General features: G+C 45.0%; 1 protein-coding gene and 1 non-coding gene across 2 annotated transcripts in view; both read left to right on the top strand.

Annotated features, from left to right (window-relative positions):
* Positions 1–18,473, top strand: part of LOC124605518 (ABC transporter G family member 20) — a 408,656-nt gene that overhangs the window by 242,092 nt on the left and 148,091 nt on the right. The gene's annotated exons all lie outside the window — the stretch shown is intronic.
* Trnas-gga lies at positions 16,471–16,554 on the top strand. Its single transcript is given in 2 exon segments — positions 16,471–16,510; positions 16,520–16,554. It is a non-coding gene; the product is annotated as a tRNA-Ser (tRNA).

The following is an 18,473-nucleotide window of genomic DNA, read 5'->3' as shown; positions in this document are numbered from 1 at the left end:
GGTGGCTTTATTACTCAGGTAAAAAATGGAAATGAACGTCTGGCGCCCCTTGCGGGGCAGGTCCGGCCGCCTTGCTGCCGGTCTTATTACATTCGACGCCACATTGGGCGACCTGCGCGCCGCATGGGGATGAAATGCTGATGAAGATAGCACAACACCCAGTCCCTGAGCGGAGAAAGTCTCTGACCCAGCTGGGAATCGAACCTTTTTTTTAACCATATATATTTATTTAAGTATATTAACAAGGATACATTTAAAAATAATTTATTCTATTAACCTATTATATTCGTAGTGTTGGTTAACATTACTGTTATTTTATAGGTTAGCCGAGCGCTCTAAGGCGCTGCAGTCATGGACTGTGCGGCTGGTCCCGGCGGAGGTTCGAGTCCTCCCTCGGGCATGGATGTGTGTGTGTTTGTCCTTAGGATAATTTATGTGAAGTAGTGTGTAACCTTAGGGACTGATGACCTTAGTAGTTAAGTCCCATAAGATTCCACACACATTTGAACATTTTTTATTTATTGGTTTTCGTTTGTATATTCTTTTCTTCTTCGTTTTCTCTTATTGTTGTTCCTTGAACCCTTTAACATGCCCATTTGTCATCTTTTTTTTTGAGTAAAAAATTGCAGGACAGGCATAATAATTTATATGTAGCATCGATTTTGAGTTCATGTTTCCGTATGTCATGCACTTGTGATGTCACAGGCACATTGTGCATTCTGGTTTGATCTCTTCCTCTAGTTTGCACTGTTAGGTGGGACAGTATGAGGGAAACATCAGCATGATAGATGGAGCGGAGGTGGAAGAAACTTTTTTACATATACTACAGATTATACGTAAATTGAAAAAGAGAGAAATGTTCAAAATTTTCAAATGCGTGCGAAATCTTGTGGGACTTAACTGCTAAGGTCATCAGTCCCTAAGCTTACACACTACTTAACCTAAATTATCCTAAGGACAAACACATACACCCATGCCCGAGGGAGGACTCCAACCTCCGCCGGGACCAGGCGCGCAGTCCATGACTGCAGCGCCTAGACCACTCGGCTAATCCCGCGCGGCAAAAAGAGATAAAATTATGTCATATTATATAAGAGAAGCAGAGAGGAAAGTGTGAGTAAACAATATAAATTTTATAGGGCACATAGTAAAGGAAATCATTTAAAAATAATCGTGAGTAGTTGGCACATTCCCGGGCCCTTAGGTCGGCAATCCGTCACGCTGACCACTCAGCTATCGGGACGCACTAGTGGTCTGTTGACATCCAATTAGTAGTCTGCAATCGCAAGTAAGCGAACTCTCCTGAGTGACCCATTGTGCCCATTGTGTTGTTTCCCGGTTTCCTTTTACACTGGCGTTTCCGCATATCGTTACATCTTGAGGTCAATTCCGTATTATATAGGGCTATCTGGAGACTTTCGGTCAGATAGTGTGTCTGTTAGGGTAGCAGTGGAATGTGAGCTGTTGTTTGAGGTCACGGCCAGTGTGTACCCGTGGCAGACGTGCTTTCCTTTGTTGTAACGCGGAGGAACACGTGAGCGCGACGGCAGGTGGGCGCGCCAGCCAGACGGAGAAAGTGGAAGGCTGTGGCTGAGGCTGCCGTTACCTAACCTGGCAGCGGCGAGCCGAGGCGAGGCGGCCGCGGATCGAAAGCGCCCTGCTCGCGACACGCTCGCCCATTCAGCCGGTTTCCGCCGCCGCGGCGCTCAATGGGAAGGAAGTGCAGCCTCCGGCTTTGGTGCAGCCGGCCGCTCCCTCCCATTCACCACTTTTACTCCCCGAGAGCGGGACTGGCCGCTACCCACATATGGCACCCCGTCCGTTGTTTACAACTGTGTCCCGATCGTCCTCACCGTGTCGTACGCCGTGCCCACTGGTCTTCTCACAGAGGAAAACCACTTCTCCCCCATCTGGTGCCCCATCTCAGCGAGAATTTCTCTGTGGGTCACTTTCACATTTGGCCACTGCTCGTCTGATTTTGCGCTTCAGCTAACCGATATCTGAGATGTGAGTTTGGTAAAGGTAGTTGTTAACCTTAGAGAAGAAGCTCCAAGATTGCAAGGTCTGGGAAAGGGGGAGGGAATGCGTGGAGAAGATGAGGTAATCAACCACATCTATCATGGCAACAAAATGGAAATATCTGTCTTATTTCAAGGAGCCAACGCTTAGATTCTTGCTGGAAAAAAGAGGTCGTTTCATGGTCTACTAATAGAGGTGGAGGTGACAAATACAGACATTTTCAGGCAAGGTAAATTTTTCCTCTTGTCTGTGTCTTCTGAAAGTAAGAAACTTCTGATTGCACGTAACGTTTATCATGAGCGCATCTTTTCAGTATCGAATATGTTTTCAGTTTCAGGTCTTATCTGCCTGATTTACTGAAACCTTGGTCTGTCTCTGGCATTGTTCCTTCTTTTAATTTCACAATATGTGGACAGTGTCTGTTTATGTGTGCGGCCTATCGGTCGCTCAAAAATGTTCAAATGTGTGTGAAATCTTATGGGACTTAACTGCTAAGGTCATCAGTCCCTAAGCTCACACACTACTTAACCTAAATTATCCTAAGGACAAACACACACACCCTTGCCTATCAGTCGCTCAAAAATGTTCAGATATGTGTGAAATCTTATGGGAGTTAACTGCTAAGGTCATCAGTCCCTACGCTTACACACTACTTAACCTAAATTATCCTAAGGACAAACACACACACTCATGCCTATCGGTCGCTCAAAAATATTCAAATATGTGTGAAATCTTATGGGAGTTAACTGCTAAGGTCATCAGTCCCTAAGCTTACACACTACTTAAGCTAAATTATCCTATGGACAAACACACACACCCATGCCCGAGGGAGGACTCGAACCTCCGCCGGAACCAGCCGCACAGTCCATGACTGCAGCGCCTAAGACCGCTCGGCTAATACCGCGCGACTATCGATCGCTCCGTTGCCTGAAGCATCTTTTCTGTGCTATGTTGTTCACGACATCTTCATTGATCTTTCTCTCTGCCCACGAAATATTTAGGACCCTTCTCCAACACCACGCCTCAGAAACCCGTAGTCTTTTCTGTTCTGTCTCCCCTACTTTCACGTCTCCGAGTCATAGAAAATGGCTCTGAGAACTACGGGACTTAAATTCTGACGTCATCAGTCCCCTAGAACTTAGAACTACTTAAACCTAACTAACCTAAGCACATCACACACATCCATGGCCGAGGCAGGATCCGAACCTGCGACCGTAGCAGTCGCCCGGTTCCACACTGTTGCGCCTTTAACCGCTCGTCTGAGTCGTAAAGGGCAATGTCATTTCCCATAAGGCGTGTGGGAATGTGGAACTCTTTAGACTCAGGTGTGAACATTGTTTGTTGATGGTGAAATCTTGTAGAATGTTAGGCAACGTCGTATTCCTTTTCATTGCTTCTACACGATCGACGTTTCGACTGTTCTGCTTGTACCTTCTTTAGGATCTTCTGATGTATGTAGTTAGGTGAACACTGTTTGTTGAATGTTCCATGTGTAAGTAAACCTTATTCGAGGGAAACGCAGTTTTTCTTTGGAAATGTCCCTCCTCCCGCATACTTGGAATGATCGACACAGTACATTACGTGCGCGTCATTCGATTATCTGATTTAGTTACCTATAGTAATTTCAGTGACTACATTTACACCGCTGGTAACAGGTCTTCCTCTGTTAATGGCTCCCGTAAGGCCGACCGCTATGCCCGAGCGGTTCTAGGCTCTTCAGACCGGAACCGCGCTGCTGCTATGGTCGCAGGTTCGAATCCTGCCTCGAGCATGGATGTGTGTGATGTCCTTATGTTAGATAGGTTTAGTAGTTCTAAGTCTAGGGGACTGATGACCTCAGATGTTCATGTCCCATAGTGCTTAGGTCCATTTTTGAGCTCCCGTAAGCACCGATCACGTAGTAGTCTCACAAGAAAGATCTAAAGGAGTCTCTGCACTATACCACGAAAGTGTCTGATCCATTTCGAGCTGTCCATTTTTGTCAGAATATTATCTCGAGATCTGAGTAAGAACAGCATAACATGATGCTATGCCATTGTAATGGAGTAACACTTCAGCATTTCTGTGACGCTTTCGCACTAATTAAACGAATCGCGACGATGCGTGCAGTTCTTTTCTGTATCTATCAATCCTACAGGGTTAGGTTGCTTGGCTGAGAAGAGAGACCCGAGTGCCGGTCATTTTATAATTATTTTCTTCGTGGGTTGACTACATTTCCTTTCCTACTATTAGTTTGATGTGATGGTTTTGCTTTAAGTCGTGCATTCGCATACAGCCAAATATTTAATGGTTGTATCTGTTCCAGAGCTTATTCGGGAATTGTGTAAACTCACAATAGCGGGTGCTTCCTCTTACTTGTGCGCAACAATCTACATTGGTTTATGATGAGAGTCAACTGCAGATCTCTGCATCAAGCATCGATCCTCTACTGGTGTTTCTGCATTTAGTTACAATTTTCTAGCGATCTGACTTCCCTATACACAACAGGGTCATCCGTGATAGCCTCATGGCGCTTTTTTTGTTATCCATTAGGTTATTTATCACAGAGGTGGTCCGATACTCCGTGATATTTCTGCCGACAACCATTCAGCCATCTCCAGGTGAGTAGACACTGCAGATAAGGCTGAAAGGTGTCCGGTTTCAGCCGGACATGTCCACTTCTTTCCGTCGTGTCCTGCCAAAATATGCAAGTCCAGCATGTCCAGCTTTTGTTAGGATTTTCGCGCCATGATACAGAGAACACACAACTAAGGCCACTTCCAAGGTAATGGCGTAAACGCGAGGAATTGGTATAAGGAGGGATTAGGAATATACCATAAAGATATATAGGTACAACAACCAGTGCTATTGCAGAAAAGAAAGACCAGTTGGTTTATAGCAAATTCTTTGATCAACGGCAAAATTTCACGAAATCCATGCAACAGAAAAAACGAGTCTGTCTTTAAAAATCTTTTGGCACATGAAAAGTAGACGTCTCGTTTCAGATTATATCATAATGAAGAATTTTCTTCGGAATAACTGAAGTTGCCAAAATGTTGCTTTTCAAATCCAGGCCGTCATGCATACGTCGAAAGGGTGTTCTCTTTCATAAACGCCCAGTGGACAAAGCAACGCAATAAATTGCAAACCGATACAGTTACAAAAATCGAAATGCCGTGTGGCTAGGGCCTCCCGTCGGGTAGACTGTTCGCCTGGTGCAATTCTTTCGATTAGACGCCACTTTGGCGACTTGCTTGTCGATGGGGATGAAATGATGATGATTAGGACAACACAACACCCAGTCTTTGAGCGGAGAAAATCTCCGACCCAGCCGGGAATCGAACCCGGGCCGTTAGGTACGACATTCCATCGCGCTGACCGCTGACCACTCAGCTGCCAGGGGCGGACAGTTACAAAAATGATTTTGTTGTGTAATTTAAATATATCCTGTCAAGAGTTCCATGAAATTATGTACAAGACAAATAACGTTTCTGGTAAAGCGGATTCAAAAGAAAAATATTAATATGGTACTCAACAACGCGTTATTGTTGTTTCTTTGTAACTGTAATTGAAATCACGGAAGTCACTGCGTATGTATTCGTTTTCCGTCCGATAAGAAGAGATAATTGTTTAGTTTGTTTCATGAAGGACTTTTAGTTTCTTTTGACGTAAGGTTACCTTAGGAAGCAGGCTGCGCACTAAGTCGCTATCACAACTGCCAAATTATAAGACTGTTAACCGATGGTTTTTTACCTGAAGTACACTTAAGGTTGATCGCACAAATAAAGTGACTGTAATTGACTGTAAATAAACAACTGAAAATACCCAGCTGACTATCTTCATTTAAAGAAGGTAATCCGTGTTTTCTATTTTGGACCTGGCAAAACAACTAGAGATTGTTGTCCCACGTTGCTGAGTTTATAACGAAAACTGGCCCGGTGGCGGATGCGAATCAGCTATCGCTATATGGTCCCTCTGTCGGATTTTGCGCTCCTGTCGAATATTGCTCCATCTAGGGCGCGAAGGCTCATGTGCAGCGGTGATATTGCAAGCATGCCGTCTGTCGAACTGCAGGCCTGGTCTAATATTCGATGGGTGGTATTTTGTTCATCAGATACTTTGTTCATCACACGGCAGTCCGCAACTTTATATAATTTTGGCGGTCGGTGTGGCCGTGCGGTTCTAGGCGCTGCAGTCTGGAACCGCGTGACCGCTACGGTCGCAGGTTCGAATCCTGCCTCGGGCATGGATGTGTGTGATGTCCTTAGCTTAGTTAGGTTTAAGTAGTTCTAAGTTCTAGGGGACTGATGACCACAGATGTTAAGTCCCATAGTGCTCAGAGCCATTTGAACCATTCATATAATTTTGAGTCATGAGGTTTTGGTTCTCAGCCGACATACCGGAAATGAAGTTAGTGACGTCCTGAGAATATGACCGAAAAATGATGGATATATTGTAGTTTTATTGAGTGTTTCAGCGAGCAGAGGCTCTGATATCCTATGACGAGGTGGAGGAAAGCTTGTGTATTTGATGCTTCAAAGAAAGTATCATACTTTTTGCGTTGTCAGTTTCGTTAATACAAAGTTCTCGGGTGTTTTTCGAAGTGAAAACTTGTTAACTGTGCTGAAGTTCCGTCACTGAAATAATAAAGAAACGTTACGGAACGTCCCCGTGACTGGGTAGGTGAGTGGAGAAACTTCGCCTCTGTGCTTGTACGTGCGGCTGTGTTAGCCCACAGGCAATACACGTGAGACGGCGCGTTTCGCAAATAGGGGCCACTCCCTGGCGGCAATTCGGTGGACAGCGCAAGCGGGAACTGCAAACAAGCAGCAAACGGCGTTTCACTGCGCGGAGAACGAGACGCGGCTCCAGTAGCTGTACCCGCCGTGATCGGTACTGAGATGTAGGCTTCGTTCTAGCGCCAACTGTTGGCCGCTGCCTCACCTTCCTACGTAACACGTCGGTAGCTTAAAATACCGAGTTATGAGCAACTATCTAACAGCACGTAGTTCACCTTTTCGCATATTAACACTCAATACCGGTTGTAGTTTTGTCGGTCCACATTCAGGATGTTCCGAAATTCCCACTACAAACTTCTAGGACTTGTAGAGGGCAATGAGTACGTAATATTTTACATAGGGACTCATGTCCGGAAACGTCATCGAACGACGCTACAGACCATGAAAGTTATAGGCTCCAGCGGCTATTAATTTATGTGTACATAGGGCAATTTCGTGATGATGTTGCAAACTTTCTAGGATGATGGAGAAGGATAAACGTATCAATGTGAGAAAAGTGTCCCCGTCCCTGAAATAAACGAGTCGAAAGCCATAAGCGAAAGCCATTCTGATACGTCTGGCAGTGGCGTACAAGTACTGGTACTGTTGTTGCAAAGGCTGTAGGTTAGGCAACTTTCAGAGGTGTTAGTATCGACCAAAACAAGAACAAAATGTCCAGTAAACATGGGCTTTAAAATGCATACCTTTACAGCTACGAGCAGTTTTTCATCTTCGCTACTGTCAAAAACATCTCAACTATTAAGCACGTGCCGGCCGCGGTGGCAGAGCGGTTCTAGGCGCTGCAAAAAAAATGGTTCAAATGGCTCTGAGCACTATGGGACTCAACTACTGAGGTCATTAGTCCCCTAGAACTTAGAACTAGTTAAACCTAACTAACCTAAGGACATCACAAACATCCATGCCCGAGGCAGGATTCGAACCTGCGACCGTAGCTGTCTTGCGGTTCCAGACTGCAGCGCATTTAACCGCACGGCCACTTCGGCCGGCTCTAGGCGCTGCAGTCCGGAACCGCGGGACTGCTACGGTCGCAGGTTCGAATCCTGCCTCGGGCATGGATGTGTGTGATGTCCTTACGTTAGTTAGGTTTAAGTAGTTCTAAGTTCTAGGGGACTCATGACCTACGATGTTAAGTCTCACAGTGCTCAGAGCCATTTGAACCATTTTTTATTGAGCAAGTGCTCATAGCTCTTAAGGTATGCATTTCTTTACTGAACAGATTTTCTTGTTTTTGTCCACACTACCACCTCTGAAGCTTGCCTACCCTACAATATTAGCAACAACAGTACCAGTATGCGTATTCTAATGTCAGCGGTATCAGAACGGTTTTCGTTTATGACTTTCAACTCGTTCGTTTCCGGTTACAGGGACCCATACTTTAAATTGATACATTTATCCTTCTCAGTCACCTTGAAAGTTTGTGGCATCGTCGCGGAATCACTGTATATACATACACTTACAGCGGCCGTCACCTATAACTTTGACGTTCTGTGGCACCATTGGATGACATTTCTGGACATGGGCTCCTATTCAAAATACTATGTACTCATTCCCCTCTACAATTCCTAGAAGTTCGTAACGGGAATGTTAATATGACGCTACAGGAATAAAACTAAATTCGTAGTGAAGAATCCTTATGTATGATTTCCTGCAAGGTTCAATACTTAATCCAATTCTTTTCCTGACATAAATAATTTACCAAGGACCTCTGGCACTTTTACAAAAAAATGTATTGTTTGTTAACCATACGAGCATACTGATTTAGGGCCCGTAAGAGAGACAACCAGAAGAACAGCGCCTAAAATTGATTTTACAGCGAACAGATCACCTCTTAATCTTATAAAAGCTCTTTTCTTAAATCATAGGCGAATAAAAATTAGGCACATGCACCAGATATACAGACCATCGGGCGCACTCTAAATTCGTAGGCAGCCAAGCACATAATAAACTGAGGTGACACCAGCTCGTAGATATGTTAACCAAAAGCTGAACTCCGCCTCTCGTTGTGTTGACTTGCATACGCAACGGCTACGGTGCTTTGCATACCGTACTGTCCTATAGCATAATATTCTGTGACAATAAAGCTAGGTAAAAAAGAATTTGTCCATAGCAGCGCGCAGTAAGAATGTTAGAGAGGGTGAGTCACTAAATATTGCCACCTAGAATAACTCCGGAAATATGATAGTAGCTGAAAAGTTTGTGGGACAAATGTTGCATGAGACAACGGGGGCCATAATATGACGTTGGTTTTTTGTTGCTAGGTGGGGCCGCGTCAGAGATATGAAGGTCAAATTAGTTTTTTTTAAATGGGATGCTATAATTTGGTACTTATTTTCTTAAAGCGGCTATCCTGACGAATCCAATGATGTGTAACAGTAAGGTCTTTGAAGGTCAAGAAGGTCAAAAAGGTGGCGTGAACGTACGTTTACAGTAGGTGTTTGAAGTGATGACCATTGGTGTCAATGCAGTGCTGCAATCTGCTTACCACGGATTGAGTGGAATTCCCTAACACTTCGGTACTTACCGAAGCACACGCTCTGACAATTCTGTCTGCTAAATCGTGCAAATACGCCAAATACGGCGTATCCATCAAACGTGCCATTGACATGTAAACACCATTCGACGGTTTCGCAGTACAACACTAATAGGAACGGTAAGACTAGTATCGTCGAATCAAGCGAATGTGAATGATGTATTCCTTCGAAGAGCAAGTCGACATGCTTCTCATTTACAAAGAATGCCAACGAAATTCAGTGAGAGCTAAAGATTTATACGCTGAAATATGTCCTTAACGTACTCACGCTACACATCGTACATTTAAATATGTGTATGAGAAATTGAGAACAACTGGATCTTTAACGCATCGGAAACATATCCAGCAAAGGAAAGTTACTAACGACGAAACGGAAATTGGTACTCTTGCCACTGTGGTTCGAGGTCCTTGTATTAGTTCGCGTCAAATCGCAAGGGAATCTGACATGAGCCAGAGTAGTGTTGTCCGTGTTCTACATCTCCATAAATATCAGCCTTACAATATCAGTCTCCACTAAGAATTAGCTGGTACGGATTGTATGCGTCGCATTGAATTCTTCCAATGGGCGCAACTTCATATTCAGAGGTATGACACATTTATTAACGTGATTTTATTTACTGACGAGGCTACATTCACGAACCATGTAAATGTTAATTTGCATAAAATGCGTTATTGGGCAGCGGAAAATCCATTTTGGCTGTGGCAAGTTGCACACCGAATCGTGGCCGGCGAATGTATGGTGTGGGATTCTGGAGGACAGAATTATAAGCCCCTACTTCATCGAAGGAAACCTTAATGATCGGAAGTACATCACATTCCTGCAAGAAACATTAGGTCTGTTATTGAAGAAATGCCTTTAGGAAAAAGGAACAGAATGTGGTATCAACATGATGGGTGTCCGGCACATTTTTCGCTGATGGCTAGAAATGAGTTGCAGAGACAATTCCCAAATCGTTGGCTTGGACACGAAGGAGATGTGTAGTGGCCGGCTCGTTCGGCCAGACTTGACGCCTCTGGATTTTTTCTTGTGGGGATTCGTGAAAAGTCCGGAACCGCGGGACTGCCACGGTCGCAGGTTCGAATCCTGCCTCGGGCATGGATGTGTGTGATGTCCTTAGGTTAGTTAGGTTTAAGTAGTTCTAAGTTCTAGAGGACTGATGACCACAGAAGTTAAGTCCCATAGTGCTCAGAGCCATTTTTTTGATTCGTGAAAGACATTGTTTATAAAGACTTTCAAGTACACCTGAATATATGCGAGAGAGAATTGTCAGAACATGCGCTTCGATAAGTGCCGATGTGATAAGGAATGCCACTCAGTCCATGATAAGAAGATTTCAGCACTTCGAACACCTTCTGTAAATGGACGTTCATGCCACCTTTGTGACCTTCGTTGACCTTCAAAGACCTTACTGTTACACATCACTGGATTCGTCTCGATAGCCGATATCAGAAGATAAGTACCAAACTATAACTTTTCTTTTTTAAAAAAAGAAAGTTGTCTTCATATCTCTGATGCGACCCCACCTAGCAAAAAAAAGTAATATTATGGCCCCCGTTGTCCCATAGTCCCATGCGACTGTTGTCCCACAAACTTTTCAGCTCCTATCATAATTTCGGAGCTATTCTTGGTGGCAGTATTTAGTGACTCACCCTGTATAAATTTGATAACTGAATATTTTCAAGAACATTCTTCAGGGACCTTGAGGGTTCCTACACTGTCTCGCCAATTAATGTATTTTATTTGTGGTTAAAAATACGAGTAGAATGTAAAGCTCACTACTTGAGCAATAAAATTTATAATATTGATATAGACTTTTGCATAATACCCTCATTTATAGCGCATTAAGGAACTTATTTAGAAGCAATTGTCAATTATTAACATTGTGAGTAGATTAGCACCACTGTTCTACAGTAAATGCTGTATAGTCCTCTAGGAAACTCTTGGTGTCAAAACACTTATGTCATGAGAATTTTACGTCATGATGGATACAAATGCTCTTCGAGTGGAGTTCCATCTTCAGCTTCGATATAATCTTTAGTCGCACTGGGCACTTCTGCAGCTGTGAGATTCCTTTACTTTTTCAACAGTCAGCTGAATTGCTGACAAATATAATAGTGGATTATGTCGCAAAGTGGCAAGTGCACTTGTTCTGATGTATAAGCAGCGATTGTCATTGTATTTATCTTTTTACGACGGTCAGTGGAGGCTTCACTCTGGCATTCCTCACATTATTGATTACAAAAAAATAGTATTAGCTTTTTGAATTAAGAGAACAGTAAATACAGCAAATCCGTTGCGAAAGACTTCATAGTTAAAAGGAGATTTTAGTCAAACAAAAGCCAGTACTGCAGATTGTGGAAACTTTTACAAAATCCCCCGCCCGTGCGTAAAAAACACTGGTGGTAAGATACAGTTAGCACTCTTACGGTGACAAAGATGAAAGCGGTAAAAGACTGCAATCAGCGTCATACCCAAAGGCATCAGAGACTGTTGTTTGGTGACGGTCGTGATGACATTCCACCCCATAGTGTACCGCCGCTACAGAAGAATGCTGAAGATTAGATGGGTAGATCACATAACATATAGAGAAGTTTGTGGCACAACCTGACCAGAAGAAGGGATCGGTTTGTAGGACATGTTCTGAGGCATCAAGGGATCACCAATTTAGTATTGGAGGGCAGCGTGGAGGGTAAAAATCGTAGGGGGAGACCAAGAGATGAATACACTAAGCAGATTCAGAAGGATGTAGGTTGCAGTAGGTACTGGGAGATGAAGAAGCTTGCACAGGATAGAGTAGCATGGAGAGCTGCATCAAACCAGTCTCAGGACTGAAGACCACAACAAGAACAACAACAACAGTGTACCGTCATTACCGGACACAATACTAAAGATTTTGTACCCATCGACGTGAGTGTTCGGCAGGTAGCGTTAGTGTGCTAGCTGCCCGCTGGCCCAGTCCACTGGCTGGGCTCTCGCCGCGGTAACCCACTGCCCCGGCTGACACAGCACTTGCAGCCAGCACCTGTTGCATCACGCGGCAACAGCCCTACCAGAGCATCTCGGCCGTTACGAAACGCACTCATTCCTCCTGAGCAGGTGCCACACGTCTCTATAGTTCCCCTTCACGTGGCCCGCTTGTGAAGCCGCTTCAGCTTTGGCGGCCCTCAAACGGTCAATAATATTGCCAAACCGTCTATAAAATGCCGCATGAGGTCTCGTATTGACATGCTGTCAATATTAGAAATACTGACGACCACTGTTTATGTCCCCCAAGAATATTCTCAGTATTCCCAATAAGTAAGGAATATTGGTGGTTTAACAATATTCGCCATTCAGATCTTGACAGAGCTTCATGAACCAGCCGCAAGGAGTTAGTATGCACTTTTTGTGTTTTCAGTTTGTGCATATTGAACCCCCAAGATCCAATTTTTCAAGTAAGCTTTTAATACGAAACAGTCTTAATACGTAGACCTACGATGACAGGCTGATGTAGATGTAGGTGTAGTCATTGCATTTACCACTTTAGGACGGTCAGTGGGAGCTGCACTCTGGCATTCCTCTCATTACTGATTAGCAAAAATAGTATTAGCTTCTTGAATTATGCAGACGTGCGAAAAAACACGTCTGCATCGAAAAGTACGTCATAACATGCAATTACTAGTAAGAGGTCTTCGAAATACGAGGATGAGTCAAATGAAAACCTTAAATTTGTAATAACAAATCGAAATTTCGCGCCATTATCTTGTAAGTTGGTAAGCGTGCTACAAACAGCGTGCAGAATGGCCTGTAGGTGGCAGCCTAGTGCAGATGCACACATACCGTCGCAGTATCAGTATAAAGATGGCCGCCCCACTTGCGACTTGCACCAGGGAAGAGCAGCATTCTGTTATTCGGTTTTTGCATAGTGAAGGTGTGAAACCTATTGAAATTCATCGACGAATGAAGGTTCAGTACGGTGATGCATGTTTGTCACAGCAGCAAGTATACGAATAGAGTAGGAAGTTCGCAAATGGTGTGAGTTCAGTGGAAGATGCTCCTCGTCCAGGTCAGGCACAACGAGTTGTGACTCCACGGGACATTGCAGCAGTTGAAGCCATAGTGACTGAAAACCGCCGAGTGACACTGAATGACGTTGCAGCATGTTTACAGATTAGTCATGGGTCAGCACACCACATTGTGCCTTATGAGCTCCAACTTCACAAAGTGTCTTCAAGATGGGTGTCATGGCAGCTGACTCCTAAAATGAGAGAACATGTTGATACTCATGAAGAACTTCTTCGGCGCTTTGAACGAAAAGGTGATGGATTCCTTGCGAGAATCCTTACGGGGGACGAAACCTGGGTTCATTTCCACCAACCGGAAACGAAGAGAGCGAGCAAGTAATGGCACCTTTCCTCATCACCAAAACCAAGGAAGTTTCGAACAGAATCATCAGCAGGGAAGGTTATGCTGACTATCTTTTGGGACGAAAAGTCGTCATTTTGAAGTATTACATGCCTAGAGGGACCACTGTCACCAGTGCATTATACACAAATCTCATTAAAAAATCATCTGTGGCCTGAAATCAAATCAAAGCGACGTGGATTGCTGTCAGCAGGTGTCCTTTTGCAACATGACAATGCAAGGCCCCACAATGACCATACAAAAGTTGCAACAATCAGAGACCTGCATTTTGAGTGTCTTCCTCATCCACCATACTCACCAGACCTTGCCCCAAGTGATTTCCATATGTTTGGACCACTCAAAGACGCAATAGGAGGAAAGAAGTTCCGTTATGATGAAGAGGTACGCCACGTGGTGCTCGAGTGGTTGCGCGGACTACCAAAAGGATTTTTTTCTAAAGGAATTTATGCATTTTATAAGCGCTGGAGGACTTACATTGAGCGTGGAGGAGATTATGTTGAAAAGTGATACAGCTTTGTACCACTTATGCAAATTAAATAATATTTTAAAAAATATTTAAGGTTTTCATTTGACTCACCCTCGTAAATGTCAATCTCATCAAATCGTCATAAACTGTAAAATATGGTTTGCATTAATTTCCTGGCTATATCTTTACAGAGCATATGTAATTACTTGACAGGATCCCATAAAGATTTTGCCAGTTGTGTTTGCTAAGTAAAGTCAAGTGAAGTCGTATAGCATATTGGGCTGGGAGACCGAAGGGCATGTTCAGGTGCCTAATTGGGAAGTTTTCTCCTATCGTTCGCGCCCGCAGACACCTTTCCTTCGCGAAGTATTATACTGATCTGGGGAAGTGTATTTGTTAAGTGCAGGTGACTGTGATGTATGTGTAGTGCAGCGTCATGGCCGTGTTGGAAGTGATGAGAGAGGGCAGAGGGTGAAACCCAGCGGTGGCACATAGCCTACAGCTCTTCAGTAGCACCAATAGGCCACCGAGCCGAACGTCCCTGTCCGACGGGCAGATCGCCATCAACACTGTCGCATGCTCTCAGTTCAGGAAATACTGCGGAGAGGTTTGGAATTCAATAAAGGACATATGCGCAAAGACAGGTGAGCACGGACTTTGCGCTAACAACCCTAATGTCCCCTCACCCGTAACGGCAAAGGGAAAATTGTCCAGAGGATGTGACCTACCCGAAGGGTCACCCATCTAAGTTCTGGTCACGCTCTACGGTACTCCGGCGATCTGACGGCAACCGGTGTTTCCACCTTGGCAAGACCGTTGACATAGTGTTTGTTGTTCTTACAGCATTAAGATTCAAGCTTTCGAGTGGCCTACTTGTCGCCAATAAGGTCAAAGCACTCCTAATCCTCGTAGATAGCGATTGCCTTTCTCATTAACGTGTTTTTCTCCCCTATTTTATATCGTATTGACATTAACAATTTGTCGTAAGATGCAGGACTCGTCCAAAAATATTTTATAAAATATTTCGGGTTCGTGGCTCTTGATAAGGCAGTAAATTAACAAGCGACAATCGCTCCTTTTTTCAGCCATTCTCGGACATTTCCTCTTTTCTTTCCTTTTGCGCCTTGTCGGTTATAGCAAATGTAACTGTGCCCTATGTTTTCTTTTGAGTGTCTGAGACCTTAATCTTGTGTAATCACGCTGCCAACCGACAATGCTGACAATGTTACTGATGGTGTAAGGAGCGCTTCAATATAATGAAGGTCTGATAAACTAACTTTGTCAATAAATATTGAACGTTTGCAGACCAATTTACGAAGCTCCCTCATCCACAAAGTCAAAGTCCCTTGGCCCCATTGTTCTCACAGTCTAGAGTGTACTACCTGCCCACGCATTCTTTTGCTTTACAATATACATTGTTAAGTGCAAAGCGTCACCAATCTATCAGAGATGTCATCACGGATCAGGTAACACTGAACACCTAAGGTTACCTACAGTTATAAGGACTCCCTTTTATCAAGGCATCTTTCACGATCGCTGAAGATTCTGAAATCAAAAAGTTTGTGAAAACTGCGTCACTGGGAACGAATAATCATAACTTAACGAAATTTGTTTAAGATACGACCTAAAACAGCTAGGATGAATCACAGTACCAACTGTCTTCGTCGACTATCACGTCAGGCATTAAATTTCGGTGAGTGTGGTGTTCACTCCTGCTCATATTATCTTGTGTTAGGCATACTCAGCAATCTGATCTTAACTGAAACTTACCAAAAAGGACAGGCTATTGTGAACTCACAAACAATTATGTGACTGAGAAAATTACTCAGTGCTTCACGTTTTTGATTCACTCATAAGCGTACCTACATTCTAACTCCACCCTTTCTCCTCATGCATTCCAATCCATTTATCTACTGCACTCACGCGAGAGAAGGGTAACTTCTCTGTTTCGTCCTCCTCTGCAACAACTTCCTAAGCCTCACTCCTATAAGTCTTATTGCAAGTGACAAATTCGCATCTGTCTACCGTCAAGCCACTCTACAATGGTAGCAGAAGGCACGTGGTACAGGAATAACTATTTTCTCATCTCCCTGTTTCGTTTGGAGATGCTGCGCGAGAATAAAAGCTGTCCTTACCTCACCCTACACCCGAAATTTCCAGACTTTACTCACATGGCCTTTATGAGCGATGCGCGTTGAGAGAAGTAATACGTATCCTGACAACTACTGATTCGAAGGCCCTCTCAAATTTTGGAATAAGACTTCCAGCGCCGGCCTGGGTGGCCGAGCGGTTCTAGGCGCTACAGTCTGGAACCGCGCGACCGCTGCGGTCGCAGGTTCAAATCCTGCCTCGGGCATGGATGTGTGTGTTGTCCTTCGGTTAGTTAGGTTTAAGTAGTTCTAAGTTCTAGGAGACTGATGACCTCAGAAGTTAAGTCCCATAGTTCTCAGAGCCACTTGAACCAAGGCTTCCAGCGATATACACTCCTGGAAATTGAAATAAGAACACCGTGAATTCATTGTCCCAGGAAGGGGAAACTTTATTGACACATTCCTGGGGTCAGATACATCACATGATCACACTGACAGAACCACAGGCACATAGACACAGGCAACAGAGCATGCACAATGTCGGCACTAGTACAGTGTATATCCACCTTTCGCAGCAATGCAGGCTGCTATTCTCCCATGGAGACGATCGTAGAGATGCTGGATGTAGTCCTGTGGAACGGCTTGCCATGCCATTTCCACCTGGCGCCTCAGTTGGACCAGCGTTCGTGCTGGACGTGCAGACTGCGTGAGACGGCGCTTCATCCAGTCCCAAACATGCTCAATGGGGGACAGATTCGGAGATCTTGCTGGCCACGGTAGTTGACTTACACCTTCTAGAGCACGTTGGGTGGCACGGGATACATGCGGACGTGCATTGTCCTGTTGGAACAGCAAGTTCCCTTGGCGGTCTAGGAATGGTAAAACGATGGGTTCGATGACGGTTTGGATGTACCGTGCACTACTCAGTGTCCCCTCGACGATCACCAGTGGTGTACGGCCAGTGTAGGAGATCGCTCCCCACACCATGATGCCGGGTGTTGGCCCTGTGTGCCTCGGTCGTATGCAGTCGGGATTGTGGCGCTCACCTGCACGGCGCCAAACACGCATACGACCATCATTGGCACCAAAGCAGAAGCGACTCGTCCCTCCATTCACGCCTGTCGCGACACCACTGGAGGCGGGCTGCACGATGTTGGGGCGTGAGCGGAAGACGGCCTAACGGTGTGCGGGACTGTAGCCCAGCTTCATGGAGACGGTTGCGAATGGTCCTCGCCGATACCCCAGGAGCAACAGTGTCCCTAATTTGCTGGGAAGTGGCGGTGTGGTCGCTGCGGTCCGGTACCAGGTCGACGGGCACGTGCACCTTCCGCCGACCACTGGCGACAACATCGATGTACTGTGGAGATCTCACGCCCCACGTGTTGAGCAATTCGGCGGTACGTCCACCCGGCCTCCCACATGCCCACTATACGCCCTCGCTCAAAGTCCGTCAACTGCACATACGGTTCACGTCCACGCTGTCGCGGCATGCTACCAGTGTTAAAGACTGCGATGGAGCTCCGTATGCCACGGCAAACTGGCTGACTGACGGCGGCGGTGCACAAATGCTGCGCAGCTAGCGCCATTCGACGGCCAACACCGCGGTTCCTGGTGTGTCCGCTGTGCCGTGCGTGTGATCATTGCTTGTACAGCCCTCTCGCAGTGTCCGGAGCAAGTATTGTGGGTCTGACACACCGGTGTCAATGTGTTCTTTTTTCCATTTCCAGGAGTGTACTATGACTTTCATATAACTTCCCGCGTTGAAATTAGCATTTCTGTGACGCTCCCGTAACGACTACATATAAATGCGTGACGAAAGATACTGCTCTTTCCTATCACGTTAATTAAACTTCGTGTGGTTCCATTCCGTAGAACAATACCCAAGAATTCGTCGACTGTTGGTTTTCAAGTTACCTCCCTTACACGTGAATTAAGCTTTAATAAGATTCTTGTGGTAAATCATAATCTCATGTTTGTCTTCCCTAGGGATAGATTTACGTGACTGTTCCACCCTTAAAGGCTCCCACCAACTCTAAATACTGTAACGAATGTGAACAATGCCACCGACTGATCGTCCATGATGAAATCAAACGATTTCAGCCCATTTCGCACATTTACTCACATTAAAGGTATTTATATGGATGGGCCGAGCGAGGTGGCGCAATGTTAGCAAACTGTACTCGCA

This window comes from Schistocerca americana, chromosome 3 (genome assembly GCF_021461395.2).
Source record: "Schistocerca americana isolate TAMUIC-IGC-003095 chromosome 3, iqSchAmer2.1, whole genome shotgun sequence".
NCBI classification, from domain to species: Eukaryota; Metazoa; Arthropoda; class Insecta; order Orthoptera; family Acrididae; genus Schistocerca; species Schistocerca americana.
The sequence above is the reverse complement of the archived record's forward strand: the minus strand, read 5'-3'. Positions and strand labels throughout refer to the sequence as shown.